The sequence below is a fragment of the Lissotriton helveticus genome, chromosome 9, assembly GCF_964261635.1.
Source record: "Lissotriton helveticus chromosome 9, aLisHel1.1, whole genome shotgun sequence".
Lineage (NCBI taxonomy): Eukaryota > Metazoa > Chordata > Amphibia > Caudata > Salamandridae > Lissotriton > Lissotriton helveticus.
The window spans coordinates 614,304,199-614,329,414 of record NC_136070.1 but is presented as its reverse complement, the minus strand read 5'-3'; the positions used below and the strand labels follow the sequence as shown (position 1 = coordinate 614,329,414).

Below are 25,216 nucleotides of genomic sequence, written 5' to 3'. Positions count from 1 at the left end.
GACGGCCTGAGTCGCATAGCGGTCGGGGACCCGCACAGCAGTGCAGCTGGATGGAACTCGGGAGCATGGGAGAGAGAAACACCCACAAAAGCCAAACAAAAACAACTGACAAAAAACAGAATACTTAGTAAGTTTTAAGTGTCCTGGGTGGTCAAACCCATGGTCGAGGGGTGGAAGCGGCTCAGAACGCCCCGTCGCTCTGTCTGCCCCAGACCCATCCTCCAATTAGATCCGATATCGTATGACCAAGGGAGCCCTTTCTCAGCATGGATTCAGCCAGTAGTCCAGCATGCATGCCTGTTCAGGCCGGGTCAGTCGAGTTCTCCCCCAGAGATGCCAAGACCGCCTGTCTTTCGTTTGCTGTGGTCTCTGGGTCCGGCCGAAGCGGGCCTGACCTGACCCCACTGTTCTCCATCTGTTCCGTTCACGCCCTTCATTCAGCCTGTTCGGCCGCTGTCGACTTGCTGCAAGATCTTCTGATATACTCAGAACTTGGCATGCCTCTTTGAGTGATCGGATTTGGTGAGCCTTCCCCTCCCAACGAAAAATTAGGTGGAAAGGGTGGCCCCATGAGTATGGGATCCTATTAGCTCGGAGGTGCGCTGTGACAAACCAGAAAGCTTTCAGTTTTAACAGCGTGGAGGCCACCAAATCATGGAAGAGAGTGATTTGAAGCTCTTGGTACTGAATTGGGTGGGAATCTCTGGCTTTCTACAATTTCTGCTCCTTCGGTGGAAAGTCATGAACGCATGCCAAAATGTCTGCAGGTGGAGCTGGGGAGGGTCTTCTCGAGCCCACCCCATACACACAGTCCAGTTTGATCTCCATGTCTTCTGGGCCCTTCAGTACCAATCTGAAAAGATTCTCAACATATGCACTAATGGACTGACCTTTCGCCCCCCAATGTTATTTCGTCGTGAGCGATTAGAGAGATCCTGGGAATGTGCTTGGAGGTTGAGATGTTGTTCTCGGAGTTGGATGACTTCCTGTTGAAGCTGTTCAAGCACTTCGCCCCTGCTTGTGCCTTGAGACTCCAGTGATTCAACTCTGTCTCCTAGCGCGTCCACATCTTTTCTGACCTCTCCAAGTTCATGGACTAGGTCCGCTTTCATTGACTTCAAGTCCTCCCGAAGTGTAGCGAAAAAGAGTTTCTATGAAGGCGTGTGTGAAGGGGCCTCTGCGTCTCTCGGTTCTGCTGCGCTTTGCGTCTCTACTGATCATGCGCTAGCCGTTTTGAGCAGGAGATCTTTGACGGAGCAATCTTTTTCCCCTTGACATTGGCCATGTTGTGGGTCTCACTGTGTCTCTCCCTCGTCTCGTTGGCACCCCGACAATTCTGACTCTTCACTCAAGCGAACAGTTAGCTTCCAGTCTCCGAAAGCGTGGACTTTGGCTGTCCCGGGAGAGAGACGGTCGAAAACACAGCACGGCCCCAGCCCCCGTACTGGCCAGCGCTCAAGTCATGTCCGGGGCACTCCAACCTAGGCCGCAACGTGCTTCACGGCCCTGTTCCAAGATCGAGCCTGCTGACTAAGGTCGCGGGCCGCCACGTGGTCCTTTCCTCGCGATTTCCAGGCCGGTGTATCCACAACCGCTGGTGAATAATGTTTTCCTGTCTTCCCGTGGCCCCACTTGCCTGCAACTGTAAGTTGTGCACCTAAGATCGTATTGACCCGTGTGACCTATCATGGGCCTCTTCCTTTACTTCTCTGTGTCCAAGCTGCCATCTACCTCGGGGGGAACCCCAGCTGGCTCTGTGCTGCTCTCTCAATCTCGCTCCCACCGGGCGCCTGGGCGTTCCCAATCCACTATGGGCCTACTTGTAGGCCATCCAACGGCGACCGGGGCCTGCTTCCGTCTTACCTCTGATTCCCCCAACGTGCGCACAATCTGGTCTTGGTTTGTTCGCCCTGGACTCTGCCCGCAATGCCGTTGCTGCGTTGCAGTAAGATTGGTATATTCAATAATCTCAGCCTCCTCACCTTAGGCCGGTCCCACTGGGTGTAGTCCATTTTTGAGGGCCGTCACTAGACTCTCTTGCGCTGAGATCTTACTTTCGAGCCCAGGCAGGCTCGCCTGATGATCCAATCACACCTGCCGCCGTCCACTCACTCCCGATCCAGCCTTCTGTGTTTAACGATGCCTCCAGGAGCCGCAGCCCCCGCCTCAGGCCGTCCTAGCTGCGTATGCCTTTTACTGAGCCAAGCGGTACACAAGGGGGTGGTGATGGACGGAGCATCTGAACCAATCAAACACTCACACCCAGTCAACAGATCTGGGATTAATCCATCACCGTTCTTTAGCCCACTCTGCCACCCCAGTTCAGACATGGCCATATGCAAATCAGTCTGACCCTGTGCCTCATGGGAACAGTCCAGCCCGAACTGCCAAGCCATGCCTTCCCTGGACCGGAAACAAGCTTCCGAGGACCGGTTTCTGGCATTTCAGCCGTCTTCAGCCCGGCTTGCTTGAATCCAGTGGCAAAGTGAGCAAGGGACTCACGTCTGAGCATACCCTGCCAACTTATGGCGAACAAAGCGGTACAAAAGGGGGTGGTGATGGACGGAGCATCTGAACCAATCAAACACTCACACCCAGTCAACAGATCTGGGTTTAATCCATCACCGTTCTTTAGCCCACTCTGCCCCCCCAGTTCAGACATGGCCATGGTACCGCTTTTACTGAGCCGGCGTCTCCCGCAGACTGCGCCCGATTTAGCCTGGCGTCAGGCAAGGCACGACCGCCCGCCTCTTTTGCACTTTGTCCACTTCAGTTGCAATGTTCCGGGTGCCCCAGCACCCTTCCCCCGCCGGCCCTCTATGGGCGTCAGAGATCTCCTTCAGGCCTTCTGCCAGCACTGCTGGCCCATCTCTTTCCCGGCCAGGCCCAGCCTGCCCGGCGTTGAGTATCTCACTCTGGCTTCATGGGCGGGGCGGCACAGCAAGCAGGCACTGCCGCAACCGGAGTCACTGTCTTTAGATTCTGCAGTCTCTAGGGGAGACTGCAGCGGTTCCGCCCAACTCCAGTGCCTCTCCTGTTCTCGGTTGACTCCTCCGACCGGGCCCGCTTTCCAGGGTCGCACGCCTCGCACCTCCAAAGCTGATTTTCTTCCCTTCTCCTCGCAGCAATTGGCCCGTTAGGTACTCCAGGCCTCAACCCTGCCGGTATGCGCTATTCTCTGGTCCCAGCGGCCCTGTACCACAATGCTATTGCCGTGGGCCTGGCTGGCGAGACGGAGCGACGAGCAGGCATGTCCTACTTGGACGCCATCTTCAATTTGGTCTTTTTAAATCATACTGCTTACGTTTTGTAAGGATATAAGCAATGGACTTTGAAACAAGTCCTTTCTGGCCCCTGTAGTCATGTCCTAAAACTTTTCAGGCAAAAACTCTCATTGACTTCTGAATAACCAGTGTAAAAGCGTTAAGGTAACCATGTTGTTCTTGCTTACATCTCACATGCTTTACTTAATCTTGCATTTCTTAAGAGTGCTTGCTTTTTCCAGGATGTTGTTACTTTTTTATCCAGAATATTACCATTGTCTTCCCTCCCTCATAACCTTTTTCCCATTTTCTGGTTCTCCAGCGCTCTGAGGTCATATGAATGTCAATAGCACTATGCAACTATCTTCCCTCTACTGTATACAAAAAAACAAAAGTAAAAAACACTGTCATTTTCAATGCCAAGAGTTATAACTTTCACAAATGAGAGAGTGATTGCATTGCAAATGCTTGCTCTTGATGCATGCATACACTGGACTACTGGCTAACCATCAATGTGAATGGAGGTCTTACATTAGGGGATGATTAAATTCAGAGTTCAGGGTCCGATGGACAGTTAGGGTAGGCAGGTGGCCAAATGGCCAGAGCTTCAGAACACTCGAATGACCAAATGTTTTGAGTTAGCAGAAGGTTGAAAGTTGGAGGCAGGGTGCCAAGTGTTGCACAGTTGAATTAAGTCATATGGCGAGATAAAGATACTACTTGAATGAGTATGATGTAATTCCTTGCTGAATTAAATAAGTGATGGGATGAGGACCATGGATAAGCACAGACTGTTTCACAGTTGGGAGCACCTAATGTAAAGGTTTGACTGTGGGCCCTCTCATGGATATCCAAAATGGAACCCGCCGAGCTGCAATACATGTGGAGGTATTCAGAGGTTGCTAATCAAGTCCATATACTTACTAACAGGGGCTTTCAGTCATCCCTCTTCATCCACTGGTCGGTTATTCTGTCATTCACATTTTTCTTCCACTCACAACAGTATACACCATGGGGCAATGGGTCAGCCCACTTCAGTCATTGGCTACCTTCACTGCCAGTGACGGCATTCTGCCCTTTTTGGCAAGGAGCACATGCACACACAAAGTAGCTCCTGTCAGTGACAGGAACTACTAAGGCAATGTGAGGTTTTGAGAACATAACATATTTTTGCTTTTAGCAAATGTTTGTTTTAAGATTGATAAGGGCCCAGCAGCATTCCCAACAAAAACCATGACAAAACAAATCTAGAACTGACAAAGCCAAAAGGTAAGCACCCAATGCCATACCCACTAGCTTTGCTAATGCTTGTTTTTCTGTGAGAGGGCTGAACACTTAATTTGGGTTAATGTACAACATTTTTACTGTCCAGTTTTACTGTCGATACCTCCAGGGCCTCATGGTCAAATGCAAAAAGTGTGAAAAGAACTCAATCTTAACCATATGGCTATCAGCTCACTTGGTGCATTCATGCATGGTGTTTGTATTTTATTCTGTGTTATACCTGTTGTGTGTGTTTATTTTAATTGTGTTGGCACTGCATGGATTTTAATTTTAAGAGATTTATGGGTTTTTTAACATCATTGTAATTATTTTATTGTAATATTTTGTGCTTTTATGACTCAGAAAATGTGTACCAAATAAAGCTTTTCTGACTGACAGTGAGATAGTAAGTTTTGGTTGGTGACTGCCTTGTAGCTGATGCACATCGTTCTGGAAAGTGTTCTTGCTAGTAGAGGGAGCCATTGTTGATCTCTAGCTGAAACGTGACCCCCAAATCATCTGCAGCATCTTCTACCAGTCCTGACTTAGTAGCCAAATTTACAATACATGGAACTTTTACAGGCATGTACAACATGTTAAAATGTAAAACCGTAAGGATCAAAATACAAAAATGGATTAAAAAGTAGTTAAGTCCATCAAATACGGCTTGGGGTCATATGGCTGGCAGCTTTACCGATCTAACATCCTAGAGTTGACGAGGTCAAGGATGGCTTAAATATTGGTAGGCAATGTGGTCCTTCATGAGAAACCTATATTTTTCCTCACCTCCCGCATTTGATCGCCCGAGTAGAAAGTCGTAGATGGATTAGGGATACATCAATGGATTACTTCTGGCTAAGAACTGTGGTGGGTCATTGACTAAATTGGGGGTTGTAGTACTAGGGATACATCTTGTGAAAAAGGCTGGTTAATTAGTTTGGAGGAGCTGGCAATCCAGTGGCAGTTTCACTCCCATCATGAAAACTTTATATCCAAGTCCACTACCTAAAGGAATGTGACGACAGCTTCAGCACACAGAAGAAGCTGCTAGGTAATGTTTACTCCAGCATTCTCAGCTGTCAAATCGCACGTCAAGATTCCTCATTGATGAGCTGTGCTACCTCAGATAGCCCTCTGCCAATCAGAAGAGAATAAGGGTTTCCCTAAAACATTTTTAAAAAGTACAACAAACAATTGTTTTGTAAAAAAAAAGTACAAAAAGATGCCAATTGATATGCGAGGGTAGGGCCTTAAAAATTAGGAGTGTAAAGTAATTAACAAGTGAAACACATGGATAATGCAGAATTTGGTAATTTCATGTTGTACAGCCTGGTGACACCACTGGATGGCAATGACACCATGTTCCAAATAAAGGGGATGTTTTTGTGAAGTTATGGACTGCTGAACCACAAGACCAGAGTTACAAATCAGGCAATGTCGAAATGTGACAAACCACCATCACCATAGCACCAGTCCCATACCTATTAAAACAAGCACTGGCAAAGTCAATACATCGCAACTTTTATCGGCTTTGCCAACGGGTTATAAGCATTCTACAGAGCATCTCTGCACAGAATCACTCGACGAGACAATGCAACAGAGACATGGGGTGGGGGTCAGAGAAGCACATGGCAAGACAGAGAGACGGGGCTTAGAAACACACGAGGGAGAATTTGGAAAACATACACACTCTTGTAGAGAGCTTAACTAAGACGACTAAAACTACCACCAAAAAAATGAGTAGCGTATGTAAACATCAAAATGTTCATGCTATAGGGTAGAGACAAGTTCACAATGGGGAGGTAAAGTTCACATAAGCCTTTAAATAACAAGCAAGAGAATAAGGTCAATAAGGCTCTAGCCCCACTGTAACATAACAAAATGCCTCGCAACAGAATAGCGCATTCTCAGTCTTAGGTAAGACCTAATTAGGAGAACAATGCATTGAAACCAAGAGAACTACAAGGAAGCGCTTCCCAAGTGTTTTACAGAACCGAAGAACTAGTGACATGGTAAAAATCACATGTATTGACAGGAAACACTAGTAACCCGAGAAAAAGGCCTCCGTTAAAGAAGCTCACACAAAGAGGGCAACCCAATATTCCCACGGAACTGGGTATAATCAATAGCAAAAAACAAAGAGTTCCTGTAGGACTTATTTCGAATTATTTAGCAATTTATATAACTGTCAAAAACAATGAACATGATTCAAACAACTGGAGATTGTAATTTCATCTGTGTATTTTTTATATAATGGCATTAGATATATACACAAAAATATATCCTATTTGATCAGCATAGGTGAACATCCATATGACAATTCATATACGGCAACTAACACAAAAGACTGCTGCTTTAGTTTTCTATATATCAACAGTAAAGCCTGACACTTTTGCATATTATATGGACAATATATACAATTTATGCCATATGTACATTATTCACAACTATATACATATTCAAAGTACATAGCTTGATGATGTTTTTCGCAAGCGCTACTAGAACCTAAGAGTACTAAAGATGTGGTTAACAACCCAATTACATGTGTCTTTACGTTCGGGTCTGAATCAAATTCAATCAAAAAGATAGTAACTAAGAACTGGCACTTGATACATAAAGTTGAACCACAACTTGCTGTACTTCGGTTTGCTTTCAAAAGAGCGCGCAACCTGAGAGATTATCTAGTTAAGGCATATAAGGAGCCCACAGAAAATTCAATCCAAAGCATGTGTGGTATGCCCCCTGTAATGGGGCATTATCCCTGTGGCTCATGTAGCGCCTGCCAGACAACGCTAACAATAAAAAACTGTTGTATTAATGGGAAACATTGGACGTTGAGACAACATACTAATTGTTTGACCAAAATCGTCATCTATTGCATAGAATGCCCCTGTTCCCTTTACTACATAGACAAAACCACTCAAGAAATTAAGAAGCGCATCACACAACATTAGTCCAGGTTACGCTGCCAAGTAGAAACAGCACCATTGGTCGAACATTATTTGGCTAAAAAACATTCTCCACAGGATATGAAATGGTTTGTTCTTGAAACAGTTAAAAGCTCTAGGCGAAGGCGTGATGTGGACCGTCTGCTCACCCAAAAAGAAAACAGATGGATATGGTCAGCCAAAACTATGGAAAATGGGCTTAACACATTTGTGGAATGGCAGACGCCGGCTACTCTTAGATAACCTATAGGTACACACACATAGGTACGTGGTTTTGACATATGATGACTTAAGTCTGTTATTACGCTTTTGAGATCTGGTCAATTAAAGCATATTACGGTAGATTTGTCATCTTTTGGTTCCTTTAACAAAGCATAGATGTAGATTGTTGAGCTGGATCAGCTAACCCTCTGGGTACTTCATGTAACACCACTACGATTTAATATCGGTAATCGAGGGTTCATCTGAACAATTTACCTGACGATCACCCTACGATGTATGGAGAGTCAGGCATTAGCACTGAGACAACATGGCTGTCACGCTAAACGCGATATCACGTGACTGGGGAGAAAGGCCATAGAGTCCGACCAAGACGCTAACCTTTACTCGACTGTTTGAAGCGAGTGGTGGACCGCGTCAGAGTTCTGTTTCCCGACAGTAAGTTGATTTCAGTTTATTTGAGTTTAGAATTCTTATGGATAGAGCGTTTCAGGCTCTAGTTTGGGGTGAGTGCGAACTAAGAGACTTGCGCTATTCTTTTATATTATGCAGATTCCACGTTGGTAAATTAACTTTTCCTGAAGATACTGATTGAGATTCTGGGTTCCCCTTCCTGGTTGTCCATGAATAAAGATACAGGAGGTAAGGAGAAGGATCGATTAGTGTATGCTAGCTCTAGGTGACTATAGGTTAGTAGTTACACTAAGCATTGGTACCCTTGCTTTTGCAGGACGACAAAAAGGTTTACACTGACGATATATTTGTGAGTATTGTATATAAGAGGTGACTCGATCTATTTTGAGTGGCTAATTTGGGAAGTAGTTGTGGTGTTTGCACTGGTTTTAATATATATAGTGGGCACTTGGTTGATTGTACAGTTTTATAATATTTGTATATAGACACTATTTATAGATTCTCAGCATCTGGGCACCTTTTTCGGTGTGGGCAGACGGTACACATCAAGTATATAGGAGATTATTGACTATGTGATATGTTGTTTTGACTATAGATTCATGGTGCAACGGTTGTCCTGATGATGGTCTCGGTGAATTACTATGTATGAGACCGAAACGTCGACGAATTGACACTCTTTTTGCGAAAAACATCATCAAGCTATGTACTTTGAATATGTATATAGTTGTGAATAATGTACATATGGCATAAATTGTATATATTGTCCATATAATCTGCAAAAGTGTCAGGCTTTACTGTTGATATATAGAAAACTAAAGCAGCAGTCTTTTGTGTTAGTTGCCGTATATGAATGGTCATATGGATGTTCACCTATGCTGATCAAATAGAATATATTTTTGTGTATATATCTTATGCCGTTATATAAAAAATACACAGATGAAATTACAATCTCCTGTTGTTTGAATCATGTTCATTGTTTTTGACAGTTATATAAATTGCTAAATAATTCGAAATAAGTCCTACAGGAACTCTTTGTTTTTTGCTATCCGTTAAAGAAGCAGCATCTTGCATTATAGCAATATGGATGTTGTGAGTAGCGTCCCATTGCTGAACAAAGTGCATTAGAAACGTTAAGCTGTACCCTCAGAAGAGTATTATGAAAAGGAGGCAAAAGACGAAACTTGCATTGCAAGTTGTAAACTTTAAAGGAATACACAGCAGAACACTGCAAAATAGATACATTTAACATGGGGCAAGTACTTTGGTTACATCTGTAGATACCCTATGGGGACTGCATTATGGAACAAAAAAAAATGGAAATCCTACATATTTAAACAAGCATTTTCAATGTAATAGGTCTCGCATTTGCAGGTGTTTAAGCTATTGGCATTGTAAATGATAATGCCTTTTATTTATGTGTTTTAAAAAGCAGAACATAGATAAAAGGCATTGTTATTTCTAATGCCAATAGCTCTATCTCTCTGATAAGTGTGCCGCTAAAGTGAAAGCGGCCCGCACCGTAAATTAAATAAGCGCGACTGCTAAAGTGAAAGCTGACCGCGTCGTAAATTAAATATTTAAATAAGTGCGGCCGCTATAGTTAAAGCAGACCGTGCTGTAATTTAAATACATACATTACTAATAATATGAAAGAGTGCAGCATGCTGCGATGTCGCGGCTGGAAAGGGGAAGATAATTAAAGAAAATAGTGCTCACCGACTACATAACGCAGACCGTGTAACAACAAAAGTAAAAGGTCCAGTCGTTATGGGAGGTTACAAATGCAGACAAGGCGGTACCAAGGAGAGACTACTAAGCCTATTACCAATCAAATGAAAAGCAACGATTTCGCAAGGACAGTAACAGGAGCCAATTGAAAAGATAAGCTGTGAATATGCGGAAGTTCTATGTCATTCCTCAATACAGCATACCTCGCAGGGAAGCACATGTGCTGCCCAGGCTCGACTTAAAAAGCATAATTGCAAGAAGGAACTTTGCCCTGGGATGTGGAGTTCTGGGTGGCTTGGATCAATCAAAACCTTATTCCTGACTCAAATACTAATTTCATATAGGCACTTTGAAATAAGCTGGTCAAGCAACGGTGGAGGAGCGTCGCCCTACTGCTTGGCACAGAGCCAGCAAAAAAAAAAGAATGCTCTAGCATCATTTTATTTTTTGTTTGCTGGGCCAGCTTGTGCATGGAGGGGCGGGACATGGGAGGGTGAGGAGGAGTGCTTGTGCACTCCATAAGTTTGCATATGAGTTTGGTCCGCCATCTGAGGCCCACCAAAACACACATGGGCACTTAGGTTCTCCAGCCTGGCTGCATTCATCAGCTGAGCTGGAAAAAACCCACAGACTCAATGACCTGAGCGGAGGGTTTTTCCTGCCTGCTCAGGCCAATGCCTATGCTGCTATGCAGCACGGGGATTGGATGGGAGTCTGTCCGGGGCTGCCGGGACCAGAAAGAGGCCAGCAGGCCGGCGCCATCAAGAACGTTTTTTTATTCTTATTTCTTATTAACAGGTCCCCGTTCTGCCGGCCCTCCCCGCGCTCGCTCTCCCACCTGCCTCACCACCCTGTTAGTGGCGGCCGCCGCTGTGGTCAAGTGACATATACTTTTGTCAGAAAACGTTTTGAACTACTAAATAGCCCACTTAAAATAAATGCGTTAAGTTAATATAAAGACTTAGCTGCCAGCGGTGGCGCCAAATGACCAAATCCCTTACCCATTTGTGAATGAATTGTGTAAGCCTGCCCAAATCCTTTCATCCCACTTCACCACAGGTGGCTCAAAACTGTGCGTTTAACTCCAAGCTAAACCCCACTGCTATCAGCTTCCGGGTCAGTCGGTCACGTGTCATATTTGACTGCTTCTGCTCAGCTTGGCTTAACAGCCAACAGCACATGAGCTCTTAGGGATTGTAGTTTCAAGTTTAACATTGGCAGGCAGCCTCAAACATCGCTGCATGCACATTGCTGTTGCCTAGCAATCCAGAACATGAGTCGGCGCGGGAACTATGATATTGTTAGCCAGAGCACAACACATTAAACATTTCATTAACATAAAACTGATTTGACTGTTATTGTGTGCTGTGAGTTCCTCGGTCATATTTCTTTTGAGAAGAGAATAATGACATCTTTACTAAGAACTTCCCAGGCAGTAAAACTTTATGTGCAGACTCGTGAAGGAAAGAACTGGCATTTAGATGTGTCCTATTGACGCAGGAGGCCCCACCCAGGTGATCAGCCCGCTGCAGACATCGGCAGACGGCAGCAGACACCCCTGGCTTTGCACCGTCCCTGCACAAATTTGCTTCAGAGTGTTAACATCTGCTCGCATTCCCAAACAGGTTTAAAACATGAATGGGGAAAAACTCTTAGAAGTGTCCCCAGAGGGGAAAGAACCACAGCTCCAAGCTGGACAATTCTAACAATACTGGTCCAGTAATGTATACAGTGTACAAACGCTTTAAAATGTAATATTACGAGATGGTTTTATATTGCGCTTCATATCACACTTCTGTTGTTTCTAACCGCTGCAAAAAAGTGATGGTGCTATAATCCCGGTTGTGATACTCAATTTGCCCTACGCAGAAGAAATGAAAGCTGTGTTTGGTTTGTGAGAATTCGAACTAAAGCTGACCCCCAAATTGCCTCATTTGTCAGCAGCGAGCGCAGATGCTCTTCGAGGGTCTTTGCTTAGTTTTTACACAGTCTATCACAAGAGTCTGCCATTACTTGAAAGCAGGAAAAAGGCGCGTTCCTGAGTTGTGAACAGCTAATGTGAGAATGAGCTTAGAGAGCGAAATGGCCTGCGGTAGGGGCAGCCTGAGAAGATCACTAGGTGACTCCATGTCACCAAGAACGCAGTGCTCCAGTCCTGGATTTTTCTTTAACAAACCTGTGCATTTTAGGGGGTTGTAGTTCTAGTTCACTTCTGTTGTTCTAATATGAAACAATGATTTCGATAAGAAAAAATCCGGGCTGAAGCATTTTATCCTTGGTGATATGAGGTTATATGGTAATCTGAGGCATTTTTGAAAGTCGTCCTTTCACAGTGCGCATGCCACAAAAAAATATTAAAATAGCCCAAAATAGCAAATTACCAAGCTAAAAAGGAGCTCACAATTTAGTCTAACAGTATTGACTGACTCTAAATTGCATTTATATGTAGATGTGATACAGCTCCAAGAGCTATTGTTTCTTAACAGAATCAAATATACATATAAGCCCATCAGAAGCATTGTGTAGCCAATGAAGCAACCAATAGAATCAGATGATGGAGGCAGAAAAGTGTGAGCTACGTGGAGAGATGGTACACCTATTTAGCATTATTCATTCATTCATTCAGTTTATTAAATGTTTCAGTTTATAGCCATAACATAGCAAAACCAACACACAGAAAAGCTCAAAATTCCACTTAGCAGCATTAAGAATAAATGTAGAAAAAAATCATTCAGTTTCTTTCATGAAAGTAAGCTCAGTTTACTATATTTGCAAAACAACTAAAAGACAAGGACAGTAATGTAACAATGTTTGTCCTTTCAACCTGGAGGGAACAGAAATCAGTTCCAGCTTTTAACAATTATTTTGTGCAAAGCACGGAAAAAGTAGTGATATTGTGCAATAATAGTAGGTTAAAGGGTGGGGACGGGTGGGGGGAGTGAAAGCTCGCCATGCACGTGCTGTGCTGGCGCGTTCTGCAGAAACACCGTCATGAGCTGTACACGTGCACATCTGTTGTACGGGCAAGTGCGCATCTCCTGTCCCCCTTCAGACTCAAAACCCACAACAATAGATCTCGCCAAGGCGAGGAGCACATGCGCTGTGTCGCTAGGCGAGACCTAAAAATGAACGTGCAAGGGCAATTTGTGAATAACATTTTCGTCTTCTGGATAGCCAACAACACACACCCCCTAAATAAACAGGCCACAAATTAATTAAAAAGTCACTGTGCCAGCAAACACATCAAAGAAAATAGTGCAGACTAACAAAAGGACTACTTGTGAACAAACAGGAAAATGTAACTGTTGATAAAATAGCAAAACACACAAGGTGATGGACGGAATGTTGCACAATGGCAAAACATTCACCCCCAGTCACAGATCTGGGTTTAATCCATCGTTATTTTGCTCACCACGCCACCCCAGTTCAGACATGGCCATATGTAAATCAGTCTTGACCCTGTGCCTCATGGGAACAGTCCAGCCCGAACTGCCAAGCCATGTCTTCCCTGGACCAGAATCAAGCATCCTAGGACCGTTTTCTGGCTATCAGCCGTCATCAGCGAAGATAGCTTGACTCCAGTGGCGTAGTGAGCAAGGGACCCACGTCTGGGCATACCCTTCCCACATAGGACGAACAGCAAAACACACAAGGTGATGGACGGAATGTTGCACAATGGCAAAACATTCACCCCCAGTCACAGATCTGGGTTTAATCCATTGTTATTTTGCTTACCACGCCACCCCAGTTCAGACATGGACATATGCAAATCAGTCTTGACCCTGTGCCTCATGGAAACAGTCCAGCCCGAACTGCCAAGCCATGTCTTCCCTAGACCGGAATCAAGCCTCCTAGGACCGGTTTCTGGCTATCAGCAGTCATCAGCCAGGATAGCTTGACTCTAGTGGCGTAGTGAGCACGGGACCCACATCTGGGCATACCCTTCCCACACTGGGGTGGCTTGGTGAGCAAAATAACGATGGATTAAAAACCCAGATCTGTGACTGGGGGTGTATGTTTTGCCATTGTGAAACATTCCATCCATCATCTTGTGCGTTTTACTGTTGATAAAATGCCATATCATAATGTTGATGCGCAGCCATCCAGGCAAAAATAAAATACAAAAGGAATTTGAGTGAGAGGGAGCAACCAAGGAGCGAAGGGCGAGGAGGGAAAAAGCAGCACTTAAAGAAGAAAACAACAAGAGAGTGGGAGTAAAAGCAAACAAGCAAGAGAGCAACATGGGGCAAGAGAGAAAACACGGAGCACAGAGGTGGCGAGGAACACGGAGCACAGAGGTGGCGAGGAACACGGAGCACAGAGGTGGCGGGGGAGCACGAAACAGAGCCGCAAAAGAGGGTGAGCAACATGAGCACAGTGCAGGTATCTGGGCTGGGAGAAGCATACGAGGGAGAGAGCTGGAAAACACATGGTCTCATGCAGTGCTTAACCGAAAAGAAACAAAAGCAGTACCCTAAAAGTGGGCAGCGGAAGGATACAAGCCAGCCAACCAGAAGGATAGCAAAAAAGGCTACGCTACAGAGGAGAAAAAGAGGAAGGCATGCCGCTGAATAACAAGCAAGCAAATGAGTGATGATAATGCCAACCAAAGGTAAGCAATGGACGGCCTGTAAGCCCACTGCAAGTTCTGCTTCACCCACAAATGATCTTTCACAACCCGAGAGCTTGCGCTGTATGGTAGGGGAGACCTAAAAATACATGAAAGTAAGTAACCGATACGAAGGTCATTCTCACTGTGTTTCTTATATTTTTTTAAAGAATTTGTGACCAGACGTCATCTAGACATCTAAAGCTGTTTGTGGTCAGACCCTAAACACAACTCACTTGAAAATTAAATTCGTTTTTTCTATTACACCAAGAGTGTTTCTCTGTCAGCCTACAAAATCGGTGAAATCTGCATGATTTGTTTGCCCCACCGGATGCCCAGATCGCTATTCTCCTTCCTTGTGTATTAGATGCACCTTGGCACCTAGTTTCTGGACAGCCCTTCCAGTCCATCCCTCAATATGTGAGCAGTAGATTTATCCACCACGCTCACAGCCATCACCTCACTTTTGTGTGTTAGATTCCTTTTCCACTTGATCACTCCCCTGCGTCTTGAATGAATTTGCCTGCCTCATTTACTGTGATATCGGATGCCCTCTTCCACAGTATTTGCCTGTCGAGTGCGTTTTCTCTCCCACTTGCCAGATATCCCTTGCCTTCCATATTGGATGCATTTTCTCACCTGCTGTCCTGTCTATGATCAATCGTCTTTTCTTACTTTCCATTAGCCTACCCTTCTTCAATAACCATGTTATGGCCTACCTGGAGCTCTCAGACCTGCAGTCTTCTTGGCGTCCTTCGAGCTGCTGGCTTCAGAAGCGTCTGAAAGGGTTTAACAGGACCTCTTGTCTTATATCATATGCACATGCCTGTGGTTACACACTATTTTCGGAGTTCTGAATCAGCAGCAATATGAAACTTCCTATTTTTCTCTACACAATATCCTAGACTGGGGGCTGGGGAGGCCGATGGTGTTTGACCGTGTGACTGTGTGAATGAGACGACGTTGTAAGGGTTAAGTGAATAGCGCTTGGTGTGCATTTCTGGCTTATGAAAAAAACAAAGTTTCACTTCTGTTCTTTGGGGAAATCGAAGGATCATCATGTCTATTGAGAAATAAAAAACAGCTAGACACATTTTTTTTAAATGTAGACTCATTAGAAAAATCGACAAAATATACACAATATATAATTGAACGATTTTTTTAAAGTTCAAAGTTCATTGCAAATGTATTGAATTGGTTGCACAAAAAACAACTTCAGGAGTTAAAATATGTCGACTAAAAACTCTGGACTCGAATATCTCGTGAGCTGTAATTTAAGAGCAGAACAAATAGGAAAGACAGATTTTGTCATTGATGTCAAAGTCAATAGGTCTCGTCCATGCAAGAGCTATTGGCTTCGCCAATATGTTTTGGCCTTGTTGTACACTAGCATGCATCTGTTCAACATGGCAAAAATTGGAGTACAGGAAAGTGGCGTGTAGGGAATGGCGTAAAGAGTCGTGGAGTGGTGTAGAGCAGTGTGTCATGGGGAGGCATAGAGTGGAGTGGCATAGTGTTGTGCAGGGAGTAGAGTGTCAGAGTGGAGTGGTGTAAGAGTCGTAGAGTGGAGTTTTATTGTTTAGCATTTGTAAAGTGCATAGCTACCCTAGGGCATCCCAACGCTAGCAGCTGGACAATAGGGCATGTGGTCACATTATAGGGTTGCATGTTGGATTAACCAGGTCTTGAGAAGTTTTTGGAAGGTGAGATGACGAGATTAAGAGCGGAGGTGTAGGGGCTTTGTGTTCCAGAGTCAGGCTACATTGTAAGAAAAAGATCTTCCTTCACTTCTTACCCTCCTGATTTTAGGGATGACTGCGAGGATGAGATTGGCCGATCAAAGGCATTTTCTGGAGCGATAGGAGGTAATGAGGGAGCTGTTAATAGCAGGGCCATTTCCCAACAAAGTCTTATGAGCTATACACAGAGCCTGGCTGGTGGGCCATATGATATTTGTTTGAGGTCCATGCTAGATGTGTTGCCCAGAAGCATTAGTTCTGTTTTTCCTCCATTTAACTTGAGGCAGGAGTGCTCCATCCAGGAGGCCACTTTCTCCAAACAGGTTTCAAAGTCTGAGGGAAAGTTTCGGGGACCATTGAGGGTGATTACCAGCTGCGTGTTATCTGCATAGGTGATGAATTTTTTCTAGGTGGCAGGATGATATCAGCAAGTGGCCGCATGTACACATTGACCAATGTGGGGCTCAGGGAGGATCTCCGCAGCTGATCGCTAAGCTTCTAGAAGTCGACTCCCCTGAGAAGACCTGAAAAATTCTGCTGTCTAAGTAGGATTGGGCCCAGATACCTGCCTCACCTGAGACACCCAACCTTCTGAGTCTCTCCAGTAGGAAGTTAAAATTAACACTATCAAAAGCTGAGCTCTGGTCAAGGAGGATAATGGCCACTGCTCCTCCTCGATCAAGAATCAGCTTAGATTCCTCGACCACTACAAAAATGGCCGTTTCAGTTCCGTGATGAGGACGGAAGCTGGTTTGGGTAGGGTGCAAGAGGTCATGGGTTTTTTAGAAAGTCAGAGAGGGTCGAGTTCACATGTTTTTCCAGGATCTTAACGATTGCTGAAAGTACAGAGATGGGACAATAGTTACCGAAATCATCAGGGTCCAAGCTAGTTTTTTTTTAGTAAAGCCTTCACCATGGCATGTTTCCATGGTGAGGGGACTAATCCACTGGCGATGGACAGATTTACCATTTCTAACATGGTGGGGACTATCACGTTTCTGGCTTTATGTAGAATGTGGTGGGGGGGCTGGATCTAGGGGGGAGTCTGAGTTTATTTGAGAAAGGATTTCTGACAGCTTAGCCAGATTCAAGGGTGGGAATTCCTTACGTACGTATTCGGGACAAAGTGGGGGCCTGTCCGTTGAAAGGAGGTCACTAGGGTGGGGTGAACTGGGAAAAGCAGTGTATATATTTATAGTTTTTCCTAGAAAAAAGTCTGCCAGTTCGTTATACCGCTCTGGAGAGGCCTCGGGGGATAGTCCTGATCTCGGGAGCTCTAGGAGATCCTTTGCAACGCAGAAAATTTCCCTGGGAGTGTTAGCCGCAGAGTTGAAAATATCTTCATAATAAGTTGCCTGTGCTATTTTTATTTCCGTTTGGTAGTGCTTTATAGATTCTCTATATTTCTGTTTACTCAGTCCATTGTGGTCTTTCCTCCATTTCCTCAACAGTCTTTTGCATGCCTGTTTAAGTTATCGTAGCTTGGGGGAGTACCATGGTGACAGTACCATTTGTTTTCAGTAAATTGTGTGACCAAGAGTGGTAACATAACCCTACATAACCCTACATCTAATCCGACTGTCAGCAAACCTGGTTTTAAATTTTTATGTGGTCTGCCCTATATAAATGTAATTGCAGGGACACCAAATTTACATTATTAGAATTGAAGTGGTGTGACTCCTGAGGGTGTACGTGATACCAAAGTGTTTGAATGCTTTGGTGTTAGCAGTGGAGTTGCACTTGATGAAATTTCCACAGTGGTAGTGACCCAAGATTTTTGGTAGGCCCAACAAGGATGGCAAATCATTAGAATTCTGTTTTTGTTTCTCCAACGCTATATGAACCAAGTGACCCCTGAAGTTTTTTCCTATATTAAATGAAAATATTGGAGGTTGACTAGAGAAGTCACTGGATTGAATAAGAGCTCACTGTTTGGTAATGATTTGAGTGACGTGTTGCTTTGTGTACAAAACGTTGTGCCACATACCAGATAATCAGTCTCCTTTTTAAGGGTGAATCCTACCAGACAGATCAGCTGTCTGGTTACTAAAGACGTTTTGGGGATATTCTGAAAGCTTCGCTAGTAATGCATGCTGCTCATTGCTTACTACTTGCTTTATGATTTGTAACTCACATTTACCTTTCTTCTATTTGCTGGCTTTATTTGTTTTAGGGCTTTAGGCTGACCAGCAGGTCTTTGTCCCTCCCATGGACCATGGCCCCTTTATCACCTCTCTGACTTGTTCCTTGTATTCTTCCACGAGTGTTTGCTTTCTGTAAGCAAGCCCTTATATTTTGTATTTATCTTGTCTAATGTGCTGTGCATTCAAAGATAGAGGTCATATGTCAGGCTCGGTCTTCCGAGAGAGATTGGTGTTGTTTACTTTTCTTTCTCTGACTTCAAAGTGAGAGGATTTATGTGACAATCTTGCTAGGTACTTAAGGCATGCTGGAGGAAAAGGCTGTAAGATGATATTTTTTTTCAAGCACACAACAAAATGCAAACGTCTGTAAGTGAACTGTGAAAATACTTCCGAATATATCAGAATTAGAAAGCATATTTTTTGTAATTCTAAAGTTTGGGGGAAACAAATATATAATCAAAACAAATCAATATACTAGCTGATGCCATTTCCACACATTTGTTTGTGTGCTGTATAGCTTTAACAGTAAAGCTGTATGCCTGTGCAAACTCTACACTACTCTGCTCAACTCCACTATATGGCAGTCTACTCCACTCGACTCCACTCAACACTATTCTGTTCAACGCCACTATATGAGTCTACTCCACTCTACACTACTCTGCTCAACACCGCTATATGACAGTCTACTCCACTCCACACTACTCTGCTCAACTCCACCATATGACAGTCTACTCCACGCGACACTATTCTGCTCAACGTCACTATATGACAGTCTACTCCACTCTACACTACTCTGCTCAACTCCACTATATGACAGTCTACTCCACTCTACTCTGCTCAACTCCACTATATGACAGTCTACTCCACTCTACTCTGCTCAACTCCACTATATGACAGTCTACTCCACTCTAATCCACTCTACACTACTCTGCTCAACTCCACTATATGACAGTCTACTCCACTCTACACTACTCTGCTCAACTCCACTCCACTATATGACAGTCTACTCCACTCTACTCCATGCTATGCCACTCCACTCTACGTTGCTCCGTTTAACACGCCACTCCACTCTGCAACACTCCACAACACTTAAAGCCATTCTATACCTCGCCACAACACTCTAAGCCTCAACACTCTACGACCCTCCAAACTACAAGACTATGCCACTCTACAACACTCTACTCCACCCCACTCCAGTACACTCTACCAAACTCTCTCTACTCCACTTTACTCCACTGTATGCCACTCCACTCTACACCACTTTAAGCCACTCTATGACTCAAACTCTACTCCACCCTATGACATTCCATTCTTTTCTATGCCACTAACTTGTATACATGCTGACCAGCAGCCACTCTGGCTTACATCATGGCTAAAATATATTGGCAAAGCCAATAGGTCTTGCACATTGGTTTTGCCAATGCTTGTTTATTCGGGAGTCAACGGATAGAACCTTAGGCAGATGAACGACCTGAATCTTCGGAAGATAAACTACCTGACTTCATGCCCAAAATCTACTAACTGCATGTCATGTCAGCCATGGGGGCATGCTGAGCTTTATAAATCCTTGTACATATACATACAGTGTTTATGTTGACATACAAAAGTATGTAAACAATCTGGTAAGTGATACAATATGCAGTGATTTGGAAAATAGGATGTCCAAAATGATGGGCGTGGCAGGAAATGTAAACTTGCTAGGAAAAAAAGTATGCAAGATGCAAAGCATGTGTAATGATAAGGGTGCTTGTTAAAGATACAGGTCGGTCGCAGAAGAAATTAGCAAGCGCCGAAGAGCGCCCTGTTGGAAATGAGCGAAGATATTTTATAAGGCAATGCAAGAAACAGAACGTGACTTAAAATGTGAGCCATAGTAGCTACAGTTGAAAATGAGTGGGGAATCAGTAATGAGGTGCTGCTAGTCAGGATGGATACTGTATATTCACCTCAGTATGACCTGGATGATGTCAGATCAATGAGACGTAGACTATGAACAATCCTAACCCTGGATTTGGCAGAGGGTCTTAGTGAAAATGACTGATCAGTTGGTGGTAGCCATTATCAACCCATCTTATAACGTTATGATGCCAATTTGTGTTTTAGTACGGAGAGTCTAAGAACTGAAGGAGCCTCAGAACCAGGCTTAATTTTGTGCATCTGTGACCAACCCCCTTTTTAGGTCTCGGCTAGCGCAAGACTGCGCACATGCGCAGTCTCGCAGGCGAGACTTAATGAGATAGAGGTATTTTCACTAGCGAGGTTAAGCCCCGCCCCTCTTTTCAATTGGCTGGCGTCACCGTTCATGCTAAAAGGTGGCCAGCCATTGGAGAAGAGGTCCTAGTGACATTCTTCTTTCTCTTGAAGCCCCGTCCTTTTCAGACTGACTTAATGACTTACGTTTGTGGTAAAAGCTTTCTTTTCTTCTTTATGGGGCCATCTGTTTCACCCCATAAAGAAGATAAGAAAGATTTTACCACAAACGTAAGGCCTCTTTGCCCTTTGTCACGGACCCTGACGCCGTTTCCTATTAACGCTTGACCAGGACCACGAGGTGAGTTTGGAGCACCGCGCTGCCTGATATAGCCCCCCTCCCCCAATCCTACTGTTTAATGGCCGCCCGGCTTAGCCAATAATGAGGCATTTAATTGGATGATGTGCGACCTGGCCCCCAGGTTAGGCCGGTTTTCACCATGCCGCCGATTTGTATGGCGTGGGGTGGGGGTGGGCCTTGGGCACGGAGAGCGCAGTGGGGCCCATACCCCTTTTATCCCCAAACACTATGCTCCCCGACGCAAGCAAGTGTCCCCGATAGTGGTGGGGCCTACCTCCTGACCAGCCTCCCAGCCCCCCCCACCCCAAGCGCTCTGAGCATTGTACTTTGATGTTGTGTGGTCTGGCATCCCGATTGTATTATGCCCCTGAATTTGCTCGGCGAGCGAGGCCCCTGCTGCATCCCCCCCAGAACGCCCACCCCCCGCCACGAGCGCTGGTCCCATAAGTGGTGGGGCCTGACTCCGGGTCAGGCCAGTTTTCAAAGAAGCTCCCCAAAAATTTTTAGTCGATCGGGGGTGGGGAGGGCATTGAGCACGGCGAGTGGCTAGCCGCCCAGCCCCCCCCCCCCCCACCCCTTCCGCGAACACTCTGCGCTTTGTGCGTTGATGTTGTGTGGCCTGGCCTCCTGGCCAGGCCCGATTGTATTCGGCCCCCGAAGTTTTGGTATGGATTGGGGTGGGAGGGGGCCTCAGACTCGGAGAGCGAGGTGAGGCCCCCTGCTGCATCCCCCCCAAAACCCCCGCGAACCCCGCCCGTCGCCGCGAGCGCATGGCCCTTAAGTAGTGGGGCCTACCTCCAGGGTAGGGCTGAGTAACACATGGAATTAACCTCTTCACCCTACATGCCCCTCAATTTATTCTCACAGCTAGCCCATACCAGTAGTCCTCCATCACAAAGGGTTTTGCCCACCCAGGACTTCCCATTCCCTTGGGGGGTATCATCCACTCTGTAAGAAACAAGGAGCTAGGCCACCCCTGCATTCCTGCAACCATGCAAAAGCAGCAAGGAGCTATGAGGCGGGAAAATCCCTGAAGGTCCATAAACTGAAATTAATGGTCTGCATAATACATGGCTACCTACAATCCCCCATCCTTCTGAGGGGTGCCACTGAGACACAATGGAACCCTATGCACATATTGCTCGAAAATAAGCCAAAACTTCCCTATACTCGAGGGGCTCCTGCTCTGCCTATACAGGCCTTGAAATACAGATTTGGGGTTTGAGGTCGCACCGGATTTAGGTACCACCTGCAAATCTGCACCCGTCTGCGAATCATCCACCCGTGGAGCCACCTGGCGGAAATCCGTAACAGTCGGACCCTTCCGCCCAGCAGCCCTGCCCACCGCTGGGCTGACTCCACCGCCCACGATATGAAAAGCAGACAGACCCCCGTGTCCTCACGTGCTCCTGCTGTGGTGAACTTGCGCTGATACCGTCCTCGCAGTATTTATTACCATCTGGCTGCAGGCTGGCAATGGAATATCCCATTGAGAAATACATTATTTTCTAAAAATCATTGTCAACTGTTCGCATTTTTATTATTGAACCATACAGGTCAAACAGTCAGCTGCAACCAATCAAACCGATTCATCTGTCTGTTCGGAGAGCTTCATATTCAGCCATCTGTAGGAAATCAGATTAGATGATTAAGGCTCAGTGGCCAACCTTTAAAACATTATAAATCCTGTTTTCGCGCGAGAAAAAAAAAAAAAGAAGACAGCGAGACACGTAGTTGTGTGCATGGAAAGCAGGGAAAGGCACAGCACACGGATATAAGAGGCTGGCACAGAGAAATGACAGCATTGGGTATATGTGCCTATGTAACTAAGGAGAGGGAGCCAGAGAGAAGCTGTAGGGAAAGAGAGAGAGAGAGAGGCCTAAGAGGTTGCAAGTTAAAGGGATGTGTGGGCAGTAGGGACGTAAGAAAAGGAAACAGAGGGGGAGAGAGAGGAGAAAGAGCGCGAAAGAAGAGCAATAAAGGATAGGAAGGAAGACAGAGCGGAAAGAAAGACGGATACATATGCAAGGTGGCTAACAGCTAGAGAGGGGGAGAAATCTAGTAGGGAGAGAAACAAGGTACTATGTAAAGTATGGAAGAAGGCAGACACAGAGGTGAACAGAGAGAGACAGAGCGCAGAGAGAGCGAAAGAATAAATGAGACTGAAATGAGATATACAGAAGAAAGGACAGAGGCGAAGTCACAGAGAGGGCTTGCCCTCCGAGACAGATAGAGGTGCAAATCCAGGGAAGAACATATACACACAAACATAAGAGTCACAGAGGACAGGAAGGGTAGAGAGACAGAGGAGAATAAAGGCAGAAAGGAGGGCAAGCAAGGCTTGAAGAATGAGGTAGGATAGTGAGAGGGTGTCAGTGAGAGATGAAAAGAGACAGAAGATGAAAAAGTCAACAAAGAAAAAAGTGTCCTCCCCCCGCACCCCTCTTTGTGACATAATCTGCTAAAATGCTTTAAAATGTTTTCAGTGTGTGACAGGAAGGGCGGGCCTGGGAGTAGTGGGGCTTTTTTTAAGTCTCTGGCGGCCTCGTGACGCAGGGTGTTTACCTCAGCACCCAGTGATGGACCCCCGGCCACACGGTAGTAAATGTGCCTCCACGGTGCCCCGGATGCTTCTTCACAAGTAAGTTTTAAACTACATTGGCTCTTGGAATTATACTCTGTGTATATGTGTGTGGGTCTGTGTGTGTGTGTGTGTGTCTGTCTGTGTGTGTGTGTGTGTGTGTGTGTGTGTGTGTGTGTGGCTCTGTGTGTTAGTGTGGCTCTGCGTTTGTATATGTGGCTGTGTGTGGCTGTGTGTGTGGCGCTGTGTGTGTGTGTGTGTGTGTGTGTGTGTGTGTGTGTGGCTGGCTCTGAGTGTGAGTGGCTCTGTGTGAGTGTGTGTAGCTCTGTGTGAGTGTGTGTGTGTGTGTGGCTCTTTGTGTGTGTGTGTATGTGTGTGGCTGTGTGTGTGTGGGGCTCTGTGTGTGTGTGGCTGTGGCTCTGTGTGTGTGTGTGTGTGTGGCTGTGGCTCTGTGTGTGTGTGTGTGGGGGGGGGGGCTCTGTGTGTGTGTGTGTGGGGGGGCTCTGTGTGTGTGTGTGTGTGTGTGTGTGTGTGTGTGTGTGTGCTCAAATGCAATAGGTCTCGCAATTGCGAGAGATTAAGCTATTGGCATTGTAAACGACAATGCCATTTATTTATCTGTTTTCAAACCAACACATAAATAAAAATGTTGTCATTTGCAATGCCAATAGCTCTAACTTTTGCAAAGGCGAGGCCGTTGCATTGTAAATGCTTGTTATGTTGAGGCCTACAGACAGTGCAGCGGTCTGGTTTGCCAACATCATCTTGGGGACAAGCTTCCCTAGGAACGCATACTGGCCATTGCTTATCATTGGTTTGTGGTTTATAACTCAAATGTGCATGCTCTCGATTTGCTGGCTTTATTTGTTATAGGCCGTGCAGCTTGAGTTGGTCCCTTTCCTTACCTAAACCCTATTCACTGTATTCTTCCACTAGTACTGAATTTCCGCAAACATACCTTTAAATCTTAATCTTTTCTTGTCACATTTGGTGTGCATTCAAAGACAAAGGTCAAATGTCAGGGTCGATCTTCCAAGGAGCTGGTGTTTACTTTTCTTTCTGTACTTCAAAATTAGAGAATTTATGTGACAATCCTGCTGGTTACCCATGTGAGACTGAAAGGATGTTATATTTTGTGGCTGAGGTGTGCTGTACCACGTTATTTTGTTTTCTAGCACAAAACAACATTTTAAATGTCTGTAAATTAACTGCGCAGATATTTCAGGATATGGACAGCACAAATGAAGCAATTTTTTGGGTAATTCTGAAGTGTGGTGGAAACAAATATTTTAATACTACCAAAACAAACCAATACACTAGATGATGACATTTCAACACATTATCATTTGTGCGCTGTATACATTTCTTTTTTCTCCGTAAAACTGTATGTCTGTGCAAATGTAATGGTCACTTCAATTGCAGATATGTTGTCTTAATGGCAGTGTGCTACCACACCATGCATACTCCACTTTACCCCACTCTATTTTACTCTGCACCACTCCACGACGCTGAACTCTACTCTGCATTGCTCCACAATATGCCACTTCACTCTACGCCTTTCTACTCTCCACCAGTCTACTCTATGCCAATGCACTCTACACCACTCTCTTATGCACCCCTGCACTCTAAGCTATGGCAAGTCTCTACTTTACGCTACTGCATTCTGCATAACTCAACTCTACACCACCCTTCTTCACTCTACGCAATGCAATCTATGCTACTTCACGCCACTCTACTCTTCATTACTCCACTCTAAT

The 25,216-nt window shown here is 45.2% G+C and overlaps 1 protein-coding gene across 2 annotated transcripts in view; it reads right to left on the bottom strand.

Annotated features, from left to right (window-relative positions):
- The window catches only part of PLD3 (phospholipase D family member 3), a 231,615-nt gene that overhangs the window by 174,511 nt on the left and 31,888 nt on the right, over nt 1–25,216 (bottom strand). Inside the window, exon 1 of one of the 2 annotated variants that reach the window (XM_078660656.1) lies at nt 15,164–15,275. The exons of the other annotated variant lie outside the window; for it this stretch is intronic. The gene's annotated coding sequence lies outside the window, so the exon portion shown is untranslated. Of the gene's footprint in view, nt 1–15,163; nt 15,276–25,216 lie in introns of those variants that run through there. 2 annotated transcript variants of the gene reach the window in all.